Consider the following 14,632-nt stretch of genomic DNA (forward strand, 5'->3'; position numbering starts at 1 on the left):
TAGCTTTGTCCCTGAACTTTGAAGTGTGTGGTAAAAGTGTTGCAAGTAACGTTTATTCAGAATTCTGTCAAAAAACAATCCTTGGAAGAAACCCATTGACATGAGTGAAAAACATTTCCCCAAGGTTGGTTGATTGGTATGGTAGCATATCATCAATAGGCACAAGAGAAAGAGTGTAACAATTCAGGAAGGTATGCGTGTATGTATGTGTGTATATGTACAAATTAAATATCTCTGTGTTTATGTGTGTGCTGTGTACTTGTGACAATGCATGTATCTATGTATGTGTGTGTGCATGTATGTCAAAGGTTGATGCTGAGTTTCTCTTCAGTGGCTCTCTGGCTAATATGTTTTTCTCAATAGGAAACCAACATAGCCAATAAAACTGAGCTCTGGGACCCTGCAGAGACTGATACCCTAACCAAGGACCATGCATGGAGAGGACCTAAAACCCATGTTCAGATGTAGCTCATAGACTCAGTCTCCAAGTGGGTTTCCTAGTAAGGGGATCAGGGACTAACTCTAGCAGGAACTCAATGTCAGGTTCTCTAATCACCTCCACCAGGCCACAGAGGAATACAATGCAACCAGTCTTGATAAGACTTGTTAGGCTAGGTTCAAATAGAAGGGGAGGAGGACCTCCCCTACCAGTGGACTAGGGGAGGGGCATAGGGAATAAAGAGGAAGGAGCATAGGATTGGGAGGACACAGCAGGGATACAAATTGAATATATTGTAATAAGTGATAATAATAAAAAATTAAAAAACAAATCTTCTTGGACATGGACCTGAAACTAATGGATTCAGCTAGGCAGATTGTCCAGAGAATTCCAGGGAATCATCTGCCTCTGCATTCATAGCACTAGGATTACAGGTGCATGCAACCATACTAGGCTTTTTCTTTGGTGGCTAGGGATCTGACTACTTTACCAACTGAGCCATATTCTCAGTCGTTACGGTTATATTGGTTAACCATAAGTATCATCCGTGGATCACCATTTTCAATCAAATGTACAATAGCTCATACCTCATATCTAGCTGTCTTTTACTTGTCTTTCCTTGTTTGTTCACACAAGGTGGTGGTAGCATACACCATTAAACCCAGCACTCAGGAGGTAGAGGCAGGTGGATCTCTGAGTCTGAGTACAGCCTGGTATACAAAGTGAGTTCCAGGACAGCCAGGGCTACAAATAGAAACCCCACCTAGAACAAGCAAAAATTAAACAAACAAAAGACAAAACAAACAACATCCCCCAAAACAACCTTATTTGTTCACACCAGAAAAGGTTTTCACTGACTAGTTCCTATATGACAATAATTAAATGGCCCTGTCTACCTATCTTAATCTATGGTAAGTCTTTTCTGTCCTTTTCATAGTTTGGGGATAATTTATTGTTTACTTAACGAAACATCATGGCTGTTTATGTGACCGATGTTAATATTTTAACCCAGGATTCTCTATCTCCTGAATGAGAACAGGCTTTTCTTATTAACAGAGGCTTGACCGTCCTGTCTCTGCAGCACCTGCAGCCATCCACTCAAAGTGTAGGTGTGCATGGTTTTCCTATCCATGGTGGCCAGAGGTGTCTTCCTCAATTGCTCCTTTATCTTGTTTATTTATTTATTTGTTCCTTTATTGATTTTTGGCAGGGTCTTTCACAGCAATATGGGGCTCAGCAGCTTGGCTCCAATGCAAAGCCAAAGGCAGTATTGGGGTCCTCCACCGTTGCTCCTCCAGCAGGGGATTATCCACACACAGTGTGATGTGGGTGCTGGATGAAAAGCAGGGAGTTATTTTGCACGGCAAGCATTTGGCTCATTGAGGCACCTTCCATACCCTTATACTAATTCAGCTAGACTCAAATTCTGTTTTTGTTTTTTTTGTTTGTTTGTTTTTTTCTTTTTCTCTAAGAAAACCACTTGCTGTAAGATGATCCTATGCAAATATGAGCATTTTCTCTTCCTCCTTGTATCTTTGTGGGTTTATCCTGTCTGTATCACTGTTAACTAGCTACTCCTCTCTAATTAAGCAAGTAAACAAATGCTTCAGACTCATAATAGGAGGGATGATTTTATTTATTTATTTTCAAAGATCCTTTTCTGAGTTCAGGTAAAGAGTAAGAATGAGGATCATTGTATTTTTTTTTCTTTATTATGAAAAAGAATACCAGATGGGTTTGGGCTTCTTTTGTTGTTGTTGTGTTGTTTTTTTGTCTGCATCTGAAGAAGTTTATAGTGATTGATATAACCAAATCATTAGAGCTGATGGCCTCTGTTATAATATTAAACATTTGAGTGATTGCGTTCTTGTTATCACAAGATAGAAAAAGGATGGTCTGTAAGGAAAAACATTCTCAAACATGTAGCAGGTTTGAAATAGGCAGGTTTATGATTGTTTGAAATGTTTGATAAAACTCGGGCATTATGATATTAAATTAAATTTTTGAACCATGTGAAAACTACATAACTTATGAAGCAAAAAACAATGTATGTAGGAGAAGGCACAAACTGGGCTTCCGTCCATGAAAGTGCATCCAATTGCTGCAAACGACTTTGGATGCATGTCTTCCTTCTATTTATCCCCTTGTGTTGAACCCTTCCAGTCAACACTGACCTCAGAAACTCTCTAGCAGTAAACATTAAAAGCATCTTCTACACTGTCAAAATGATTTGGAGTAATAATTACGCAAGGTTTCAGTGTCAGCTCATGCTGTTGTGATAAAATAATCCTAAAACTTTAACTCAAGGGAGAAGGGTATATTGGTCACACTATTCCTGTTTACAGTCCATCACTGTATAGGTGTCAAGGAAGCAGGATTTGAGGAAATCCTCAGTCGCATCCTCAGTCAAGAGCAGAGAGCTGAGGAACACATGTCTGCTAGTGCTCAGTTGCCTTTCTCCTTTTTATTCAGATAAGGAACACCAGTCCCAGAAAAGGGGCTGAATGCATAGGTCAGTCTTCACACATCAATTAATATAACTAAGATAATCACTCACAGAAATTCTCAAAGGCCCCTTCTCCAGATGATTTCAGACTTTGTAAGATGACTATTAACACTGACCATCACATACAAGGCAAAGGGCTTAGGAAAGCACACCACTTAAAGAATGGTAGTAATGTACATTTTAAAATTGTTTTATGGCTTTAAAAGTGTGTTTAATGTATGTAAATGTACGTAAGATATGACAATAGGGTTTGATAAAAATCAGTACTAGAAATAGAAAATATTTCAAGTCTCCTAACATTTTGTTTAAGTGTTCTAATGAATAAAAGTTCCCAATAGCTTTCTTTAGAATTTTCATTTTATTAATCTTAATATTTTAATCCCTTCTCTGATGTTTAGCTTTAATTATCAATATGGCACAATGTAGAAACACTGCATTTTTTCATTACTTAATAGTCTTTTCGATGGTTTTATTTTTTATTAATTTATTCGCTTTACATACTAATCATAGACTCCTCCTTCATCTCTGCCAGATCCCACCTGCCCTCCCTTTTCCACCCTCTCCCCTTCTCTAGTTCTCAGAAAGGGTGAGCCTTCCTCACTTACCAACTGACCCCAGACTGTTAAGTCTGGGACTGGCTATATCACCTTTCTCTACAGTCTGGCAAGGCTAGCTCACCAGGGGAAATAGATTGAGGAGCAGCCAACACAACAGAGTTCATGTCAGAGACAGGCGCTGGTTCCCTTACTAGGTAATCCACATGGAGACTGAGCTGCCTATCAATACATCTGAGCAGGGACCCTAGCTTTAACTCTTTTATTTCACTTTTCCTCTGTGTCTTTCCTTCCACTGTTACCACAGTGTTAGGGAATGGGTCATCTAGACACTATGCAACATTAATTCTTCCTTTATATTATACTCATGGGATGACTGCACTGTTCATCAAAGATAATTGACCAATATCTTGTTATGGAATGCGTAACAGCAATTTATAAATTCATTACATAGATTTACTCCATTAAACATTATTAACTGTGGGGAATTTAAAAAGGAAATAAAATATTTAATTCAGTGAATTAATTTTGAGTTTCTACAAAAATTCCAAAATCAGAAGTTTGGTATGAAGAGAAAACGTTCGTACCTTTTACCACATACAAAAATATTTCTACATTGTCTCCCCCCCATCAGTGGACTGGGGAAGAACATGGGAGGAGAAATGGGAGAGAGGGTCGGGTTGGAAAAGGATGAGAAAGGGGGCCTACAGCTGGGATACAAAATGAATAAGTTGTAATAAGTAAAAAATAAAAATTAATAATATAATATAACCAATCAGCAAATGATTGACAATATAAAAAGAGCATTCAGAAAAAATATATTTCTAGTGTGTTTGAAATCTAAATGTGGACAGCAATAAGATAATAAAAGCTTACATGTAAGCAGAAGACTATTCATAGTGTATTGAGTTGTCAAAATCTTAAAATGACATTAACCGTGAGGTAAAAAAATTTAACAATTTAAAACTATTAAAATTAAGAACATAGTATCATTAAATAATAATAAGATTGTGAATATTGGAGCCAGGGATTAATAAGACTATAATTAAAATTATTGAATTATTAATATCACATGTGTTGAAAAGATATCAAAATAATCCCTTCAGTATTTTATATAGACTACATAAATATTCTTCATAATACAGAAAGATGTTGAAAATGAGTAAAAGTTGAGAGTAATTATAATGTTAAACTAGCAGAAATAAAATAACAAGTAAATGTGGAAAATAGCTCAGGTCTTGAATCATGAGGAAGACATCAGGAAAAGGCTGATGGGTTAGGAAAAAAGCCATCGGCCAGGGAAAGCAGCAGTGAGAACTCAACAGAATTATTTGAAGGACATTCTATTACCCAGAATCCTACTTAGCTGCCTAGTAATTTCACGTTAGACATGTCCCCATTCTATGTGTGTCAGCAGAAATGAGTTCATGTTTTTATCAGTGTGGCAGGCCTATTTGTCGCTTCTGTCTTGAGTTGTTTTCTACTGTTTGAGCAAGACACTTTATGCTAAAGAATGTATAAGAAAAGGTATTTATTTGGAAGGTTATTCCAGTGTCTGAGGAGTCCAGGAGAATGGTGTCAGCTTGTAAAGGTCAAATTAAGTGTATCGTAACATACATGAGAGGTGGAAAATGAAAGGACCACATGAAGAAGAAGCTTATGCAAAAGAAAAAGGAAAAGAAAAATTAGATGCCTTATTCCCTTATTGCACACCAACCTCACAAGAACTAATCCACCCCCTAAATCAGTACTTGATTTTCAACAACTTCTGGAGGTGGATCCCCATGACCTCCTCACTATGCATTAGGCTCCACCGCTCAGGCACCGGCCATCTCTCCAAATCTTCACACTAAGGACAGAATTTCTAGTACATGCCCTTTTGCTTAATACTTATATTGAATAAATAAATAAATGCAGTTTATATAAAAACTAAAGAAAGAGGAAACATTAAGGAGGATAATATAACTAGCTCAGCTATAGCTGAACTACACCATAAGAACAGATGAAAGTACAGACTTGGGGACAAATGAAACACCTGGAGGCTTCAAGCCAGAAATGGGAAAAACTATGATAATTGTTTTATTATCATTTATTTATTATCATTTATTATTAATAAATAATAAATAATTATTCACTCTGAACTTGGTATTATCTAAATATTTATGTATACCAGAATGCAAAACTATTGTATAATATAGGTATTTTCAAGCAGGTATTACATTTTTTAAAAAAAATGTAAATATTGCTAACTCAGCATAGGAAAAACAGCAAGAAATGAAAGATTGCCACTGAATCCTTCTACTTATCAAAATTAAAGGACCCGAAAATTAATATCTATGTATAGTAGTCAAAATAGTAGTGAAATCTAGTGAGGATCAATAGCTGGTTTTAAAAAATGATGGTTACTCTTCTATGTCTGGATTTATATACTCTATGTAAGACACACTTCTCTTTTTAAAAAAAAAAACTTATTTATTTATTGTTTATATGGTGTTCTGCCTGACTGTATGCCTTCAGGCCAAAAGCATGTACCAGATCTTATTATAGATTGTTATGAGCCACCATGTGGTTTCTGGGAATTGAACTCAGCAATTTGGAAGAATGGCCAGTGCTCTTAACCTCTTAGTCATCTCTCCAGCCCTAATTGTCTTGTTTTGATTGTTTGTTTGTTTTGTTTTTTGAGATGGTTTCTCTTTGTACTTTGGCTGTCCTAAAACTCACTGTGTAGACCAGGCTGTCCTTGAACTCAGAAATTCTTTTGCTTCTGCCTCCCAATTGCTGGGATTAAAGGTATGTACCACCATGCCCAGCTAAAACACACTTCTTTAACTGACTTGAAAATATTTTTGTTGTAATCTTGACCATAAATTGCTCTAATAAAAATTCCTTCCATATTCTTTTATTTTATTAATATATATATTTCAACAGTTTTGTGTCTGGTCTAAATAATTATATTGTTATGATTTATCTATATAAATGGCCTACTCATTTATACAGGTAAAATTACTCTTTGTATTTCTATGAAGACATAGGCTACATTGGGGATGAAATGACATCATATATCCTTACATAGGAAATATAATTTAAAGCAATTATAGTAATTATGTAGAGTTAAATTATATTACACATATACTTATGTATATATAATATTTAAAAAGCTATTACAATTTAATTAGTTTGTATGTGTGTAACTGTGTTTGTGTCTCTGTGTATATAAGCTCACCAAGGTGTCCATTTGGAGTTTAGAAGTGTATGCTGTTTCTTTTTCTATTATGTTGATAATGAGAGTCCAACTGAAGTTATTAGGGCAACAAGCACCTTCACCTCAGAGGAGAATATATATATATATATATATATATATATATTCTTACTGTGTGTGTGTTCATCCAGATAGATTTCTATTTGTAAATGGATTCATATTGATTTATACATAACTCTATTGTATTTCATATTTTTTGCAATTATCATAGTTTTTCCCATTTCTGGCTTGAAGCCTCCAGGTGCTTCATTTGTCCCCCAGTCTGTACTTTCACTTGTTCTGGTGCTGTAGTTCAGCTATAGCTGAGCTAGTTATATTATCCTCCTTAATGTTTCCTCTTTCTTTAGTTTTTATATAAACTGCATTTATTTATGTTCTAACTTCTTATTTCAATATTTGGATGTCAGGTGAGTTGATCAATTGTTTATCTCTAGGTACTTAATGTCTTACTGCTTGTCTCTGCATGCTGCTGGACTTTTCATAATAGTACTTTAGTCATGAGTAAACTTTGTTTCTTCCTTTTTCCTCTGCTTCACATGAGATATTTATGGAGTTCTCACATGTTTTCCTGTTTGTTCCAGCAGGCATTTTAGTCTTATGTGTCTAGCAACATCCAGAGTATCTGTTAAACATCAGTTGGCACATTTTCTTAGCTCAGTTCCACTGTTTATCCTGGAATTATGGAGTAGGTTTTGAATAAGGTTTTGGAAGGAAAATGGTCACGTGGTTTGTGCTTTTTAGATTCTTTACTTCCTACCAGTTGACTCTCTCTACTCTGTCCTTCCAGGCCTGGATATGACTTTCTCACATTTGCCTGTTTTTCTTCTGGAAGCTCTATTTTTTCAACAGAGCTTCTTCCACTTCACACGGCTTCTGAACTTCCACAAACTATGTTGTGAGCCACCTCACAGAAGTTTGAATTATCTCCCATTTTATAGGAAACTTTCCAGGTATGGTTTTTAGATTTGAGTCGTGTGCACTGGTTTTGTCACTCAGTGCTCTGGCAGGATTTGGAGATTTCAGATCATTTCCTTATACATTTATAAACCAAAGCTTGCAACTTCCTGTTTCCCTGTTTTTGTGCAAATCATGGATATATGCTGTTTATTTTGTGTCCTTTTGAGAGGTTGGGCTATTAAGCTGGTTGGAATTCAATAGTTAGACATCTGATATTACTACATACTGTATTGAGGTGAGATATGTTTCCCCATTTTTTTAAATTAAAGTTTTATTTTTATATTAATTAATTTATTTACTTTGTATCCCAGCTGTAGCCCCCTTCCTCATTCCCTCCCAATCCCAACCTCCCTCTCTCATCTCCTACCTGCCCCTCTCTAAGTTCACTGATAGGGGAGGTTCTCCCCCCTGCCATCTGACCCTAGCTTATCATGTTGCTTCAGGACTGGCTGCAATGTCCTCCTCTGTGGCCTAGAAAGGCTTCTCCTCCCTTGGGGGGGCGGGGAGGGAAGATTGAAGAGCCAGGCACTGAGTTCATGTCAGAGAAAGTCCCTGTTCCCCTTACTAGAGTACCCATTTGGATACTGAGCTGCCATGGGCTAAATCTGAGCAGGGGTTCTAGATTATATCCATGCATGGTCCTTGGTTGGAGTATCAGTCTCAAAAAGACCCTTGTGCCCAGATATATTTGGTCCTTGTGGAGCTCCTCTCCTCTCCAGGTCTTACTAAATCCCCCTTCTTTCATATAATTCCCTCCACTCTGCTCAAGGTTTGGTTATGAGTCTCAGCATCTGCTTTGATACACTGCTAGGTAGAGTCTTTCAGAGGCCCTTTATGGTAGGCTCCTGTCCTGTTTTTGTCATTGTTGTTTGTTTGTTTGTTTTTGTTTGTTTGTTTTCTCCTACTTCCAATGTCCATCCCATTTGTTTTTCTAAGTGAGGATTGATCATCTTACTCCAGGTCCTTCCTTCTTATTTAGCTTCCTTAGGTGTACAGATTTTAGTATGTTTATCCTATCTTTTAGGTCTAGTATCCACTTATGAGTATATACCAAACTTTGCTCAAGAACACAACAAGGACTTTTGCTCAACCATGTTTGTAGCAGCTTGATTCCTAATAGCCAGAACCTGGAAACAACCCATATGTCCCCCAATGGAGGAATGGATACAGAAATTGTAGTACATTTACACAATGCAATACTACTCAGCAATTAAAAACAAGGAGATTATAAAAATTTGCAGGCAAATGGTGGGATCTAGAAAAGATCATCCTGAATGAGGTATCCCAGATGCAGAAAGACACACATGGTATGTTTACCCTGTTTTTGTTGACATGAGGCCGGTTTTTCTCACAGGAGCTTCATACCACTCTTCCTGTGCTATCATACTATTATCTGCTGTCTCTTCAAACCCATTAACAGGTCCCTTCTTTATGTAGGTGTCCCAGTATGGGTGCTTATGTCTTAGCAATTGTTGATTCTTCTTAGAGAATTGACTTCTTATTGGTTACATAATGACACTTGGCTCTCCTTTTCATTCTCTCTCTCTCTCTCTCTCTCTCTCTCTCTCACTGTGTGTGTATACATGTATATGCACACACACATGTTTATGTGCATGTGGAGACAAGAGATGGAAGCAAGGTTATGTTTTTGTTACTCTCCACCTTATTGTTTGAGAGGAGATCCTGAAAAACAAACCTGGAGCATACTAACTCTGTCCTGCTAGCCAGTGAGCTCCCCAGCCTAGACCCACCCTCTGTACTTCTGCAGCATGGAGATTACAGACACACTCTTCACATCACGTGAGTACTCAGAGTCAAAGGCAGTTCCACATGATTACATGGAAAATGTTTTACCAAAAGAGCAATCTCTCCAGCTCTTTAAAGTTTCATTATTACTATTTAGTGTTGGTAACAATTGATACCTTTGCTCCTATTCATTCTGTCTTCACAGTAGTTAATAGAACTAACAGATCAAAATCAAGAAAGTACTCTCCATAACAAGCTAGTTGTGATGGTTAGATTTACTTGTCAACTTGATATAAGCTAAAGTCACCCAACAAAAGAATACACTGAAGTATTGTCTATGTCAATTTGGCCTGTCGTAATGTCTATCTTGGGGGTGTTTTAATTAAGTTAATTGACATGGGAAGTCCCAGTTTAGTGTTGGTGTCACCATTTCCTAGACAGGGGTTCCCAAGTGGCATTAGAAAGGGGAGATGGAGCTGACAGCAAGACAGCTGAGCGTTTCCATTTCTTTTTGCTTTTGATTGTGGATGTGAGGGGACTAGCTATTTTAATTTTCTGCCTTAACTTTCTCACCATGATGAATTATAACCTGAAATTATAAGATGAATAAAACATTTCTCTCCCAAGTTACATTTCTCAAGTTATTTTATCATAACAAGAGAAATGGAACTAGAACAGCTATTAAGAAGTATGTGATTATTACTTATCTTTTAACATTGGAGACTCAAGAATATTGAGGAATTCTCCAAGACTACACAGGTAGTGTGTCACTGTGTTAGGATTTGAACCCATGCCTCTCAGTCTGAAAACCTCTTTATCTAAACAAGTTCATTACATTCTGGAAAGAATGCCTTAGATTTTTAGAATGCTACTAATGTGAAGGGAGGCTTATTTTAATTTGCCAGAAGCAGAATTTGTTTGTTTTACTTTCACTGTGATTGTCTACAAATCCATCCTTCTCAATTTTAAAGGCACCTCTTGTTACCTGTGAACCACTTTTCCAAAGCCAAAAGTTAATTGAAACTCCCTTCCAATCTCAGTTGTCTCCAATGTTTAAACTTCAGAGTAAAGCCAACCAAGCAAATGCATTTCACAGGAAGAGAAAGAGAATTTTTAAAAATGTGTTTATTCAATTACAATTTGAGGGCTCTTGTAAATAAAATGTGTCTGTATGAATGAAAATGCCAATAATTATTGTAATTGTTCTTGAACCTTGGTATTTTATAATGTGATTTTGATAAACACCTCTCTTCTTTGCAATAAACAGTCATGGTGACTGGATATCTAAACATTTTTCTTCCGGTTGCATTTTAATAGCCAACTAGAGGAGTAGGGAACTAGAAATTTATTATAGCATACATATTGTCTGAAGATGCTGATAGAAATGGATTTCTGAAATATCAGGATTTGCAAAGATGACTTTCTGTTTCTTTAACGACCTCTAATTTCTCTCTGTGGACTAGCTCTAAAATACTGTTGAAAGCATATAAGACAAACATTATGCCCAATTTTATAAAACACATACTTTGTGTGCTTTGAGACTATCATTCATGTACACCACATATTTTGAACATATCTACCTCCAATTTTCTTCATCCATCTCTCCAGAGATCTCCCACATCTCCTTCCCACCATTGTGTTTTCTTTATTTAACCCATTAAATTCAGTCAGTGTTACCAGTTTATGCATGGCTGTAGGGCCATATGCTGTAGCATAGGCAACCTCCTGGAGGCCACATTCCTAAAGAAAACTGACCCTCTCTCCCCCAGAGTCAGTCAACTATGAAGATTCTATGCTATGAGTGGGATTTCAGGAGTTTTTCCAACCCAGGTTGGAATTTTAACCTTCTAGATCTGGCACAGATCTTAATGAAAGCAAGCATAGCCTCAGTGAATTCAACTGCACAATAGCCTTGTGATACTCAGAAAACAGTTTGACAGAAGTCCTCTCCAACCTCTGACTCTTGCAGTCATTCTGTCCCTTCTTCTGCAATGTTCCCAGAACCCTGCACGAAAGGGAGTATGTTACAGATGTTCCATTTTATGGCTTAGCGCTCCAGGGTTTTGAATCCTTCAAACTTTGACTGGTTATTGTTCTCTGTATCAACCTAAGTCCAGCCTTCTGACATTGCATCTGTGAATTTTACACTTGACACCCATACAGCACTGAGCCACTTTCTGGACTCTCTCTTTCTGTCTCTCTTTCTCTCTGGAAACATGCTGTAAAATCTTTGGTGGTAGCAACTGTCAACTTGACAGAATATAAAAACTTTTTAGAGATGAGCCTTTGGGAATGCCCCTGGGGGTTACCCTGATGTTGCTCTTTGATATAGGATGACTCATCTTAACTGTTGGCAGGACAAAGACTGGCTAAAGAAAGAAGGTGAGCTGAGCAGTAGCAAACATGCTTGATTTCATTGCTCTGCACTGAGGGACTATAACCTGAAGTTGTGAACCAAAGCATCTCTTTTCCCCTTTAGGTTGCTTTTGCCACTTTAGGTACTTAAGATATAGGTAAATATTATTAAGTGGCAATACTTGTTTAAAGTAAAATAAATAACTTCTAACATATGTTCATAGAGACAAGTCTAATTTCACAATTAAAGTGACAATCTTAAAGTATTCCTGTAGAAATGTAGAAATGCTAAATATTATTTAAAATCTCAATTTGAAGTATTGAAAAACCTTCACAGAGTACACATGTATGGTGGTTGAGGATGAAGTGAGGTGGGGTTGAAGAGCTATCTTGCAAATAACCCACCGAGAATAAACTGGGAATTACAACCTAATGAATTAACACAGGTACAGAGAACAGACTTCTGCCTTTTAATTATACAAGTTGAGGAACAGAATAAACCAGAGTTCCAGGAAAAATCTGATACTTGAAGTGGAAGGTCATATGTGTCTACATACATTCATGCAATCACACATACCTGCTCATATATAACTAACTGATCAATAGTTCATAAAAGCTTCTAGAAACATGTCTAGATTGTCCAGATCAGAGCATCACATTTAATACAATTTAATTTAATATAGATAATATGTAATATTGATACATTTAATACATAATATTAATATATTTAATACAATTGAGGCAAATTGTTGTTCACTAGAAATATCTAAATTTTTGAGATATTTGGAGAAATCTCTAGAATATTCTGTAAAACCCAAACAGTAATTACCACTATGAAAGTTACATTAAGAATTTCCAGATTTAAAAGAATTTCTCCAAGATGATAATAACTTCTAAAATGCTAAGCACTGGATTACAAACTCAGTCCATATTTGACAGGTTGAAAGATAATGAAATCCCATTTAAAAAGTAATAATATATTGTTTGGAGTGAGTCAGATAAACTATATAGAACGTACTGATGAACAAAGTAGAGGAACTAAAGACTTAGCACATAGAATTAAAATTCTCACAAATCTGAGCACAGGTATTTCTGTTTGTATGATAAAGAGAAGTACAACAACAATTTTGTATAATCCAGTATATGCCTTAAATAAAGCCAGATAATTAATTAGCTCCGTAGGACACAACTGTACTCACAGAATCTAAAAGGCTCAGACAGGAGAAGCATGAATCTGAGGACAGCCTGAGCTCCACAGAAAGACCCCGCCTCATAAATTTAAAACAAGAAAGAGATAGCATCAACAAAAACAAACCCAGATAATTTGCATGGTAAGTCATTTTCCAACAAATGTTACACATTTTTTCTTGAACTGTTGTATAACGTTGAGTTCACAGACTTTTCCTAAAAGTATTTTATAGAGAATCTGTAAAGTTGGTTGTTCAGGAAACATTAACCCTATATAAGTATACAACCCAAAGAGAGTCTTTATTGTTTATTCTAGTTTTATTCTGTTGCTGTTATAAAATTCCCTGACAAAGTGCAACTTAGGAAAGAAAAAGTTCATGTTACAGTCCATTAGAACAGAGAAGTCAAAGAAGCAAGAACATAAAACAACTGGTCACATCATATCCACAACCAAGAGCACAAAATAAATGCAGGCATGCTTTCAGTACTCAGCTTGCTCTATCCATTCTTGTGCACCTCAGTAACAAACTCAGAGAATGGTACCATCCAGAAGAGGATGAGTATTACTGCATCAACTATTGAAGCCATGCTGGCCTTTCCTGGACATTACAGGTGGTCATAACAAAAGAAGGCATATAACTGGCTAGATTCAGAATGAAAACCTTTTAGATTAAAAAATACTTCAATGAGGAGATGGCTCATTTGGCAAAGCACTTGATATGCAAGCACAGTTCCTGAGTTCAACCATAATCCACATAAATGCCCCAGGTGTGGTGGTTAAGACCTGTAATTCCAGTACTTGACAGACAGACAAATGGATCTCTGGGGCTTCCTGGCCAACCATTTCTTGTCTACTTGGGGAACTACAGGTCAGTGAGAGACCCTGTTTCAAAAATGTAAGAAGCTTGGGAATAGCGCCCAAGGTTCTCCTCCGGCCTCCACACACATGTATACATATACTGATGTTCCCCCCACACAACTCTTGAACATGAGTAGCTTTTCTGTAAGCAATAAGGTCTCTTTTTCTTCTCTGCTCCATTCCTATTAGCTCTGGTATTTTGCTAGCCTGCTTCAAAAGCCTCTACACACTCTGATCACCACTGTCCTTGGAAGCACTAATCACCTATTAATAACAGGAATGGCCACCAGGCCTTGTCCACTCATTTCTTTGCAGACTAGCAAAGCAAAAAGAGGAGAAATGAGTAAGAGTCTCTCATTCTTTTATTAATATTCACTCTGTACCACAATAGAGTAAGTTCAATTTATGTACCTGATAATTGGCTCAGGCAGATTAGACATTCCTTACTTGGGGACACTTGGTTAGGCAGCAAAGTTCATATTTCAACAGGACTGTAATCAATATATCACTTATATTAGATTCCTGACCACACACAAAGGTTCATTATTAAGCTGGCTTTGCAGAGCTGACTGGATATTGCACTCTGAAATGTGTGACTGGGGCCTGGGAACAATTTCCAAGCTGTCTTCTGGGAATGAGGGTACACAGAAAAGGATTTAAGAGTAGAAATTTTTCACTTAGGAAAATACATTTGAGCCATTCACCCATTAAGGAAATGGGAGAAATTTTGCTGTACCAACTTCACCCACATTTGATGCAATAATCCTCT

Source organism: Meriones unguiculatus, chromosome 18, assembly GCF_030254825.1.
Source record: "Meriones unguiculatus strain TT.TT164.6M chromosome 18, Bangor_MerUng_6.1, whole genome shotgun sequence".
Classification (NCBI taxonomy): Eukaryota; Metazoa; Chordata; class Mammalia; order Rodentia; family Muridae; genus Meriones; species Meriones unguiculatus.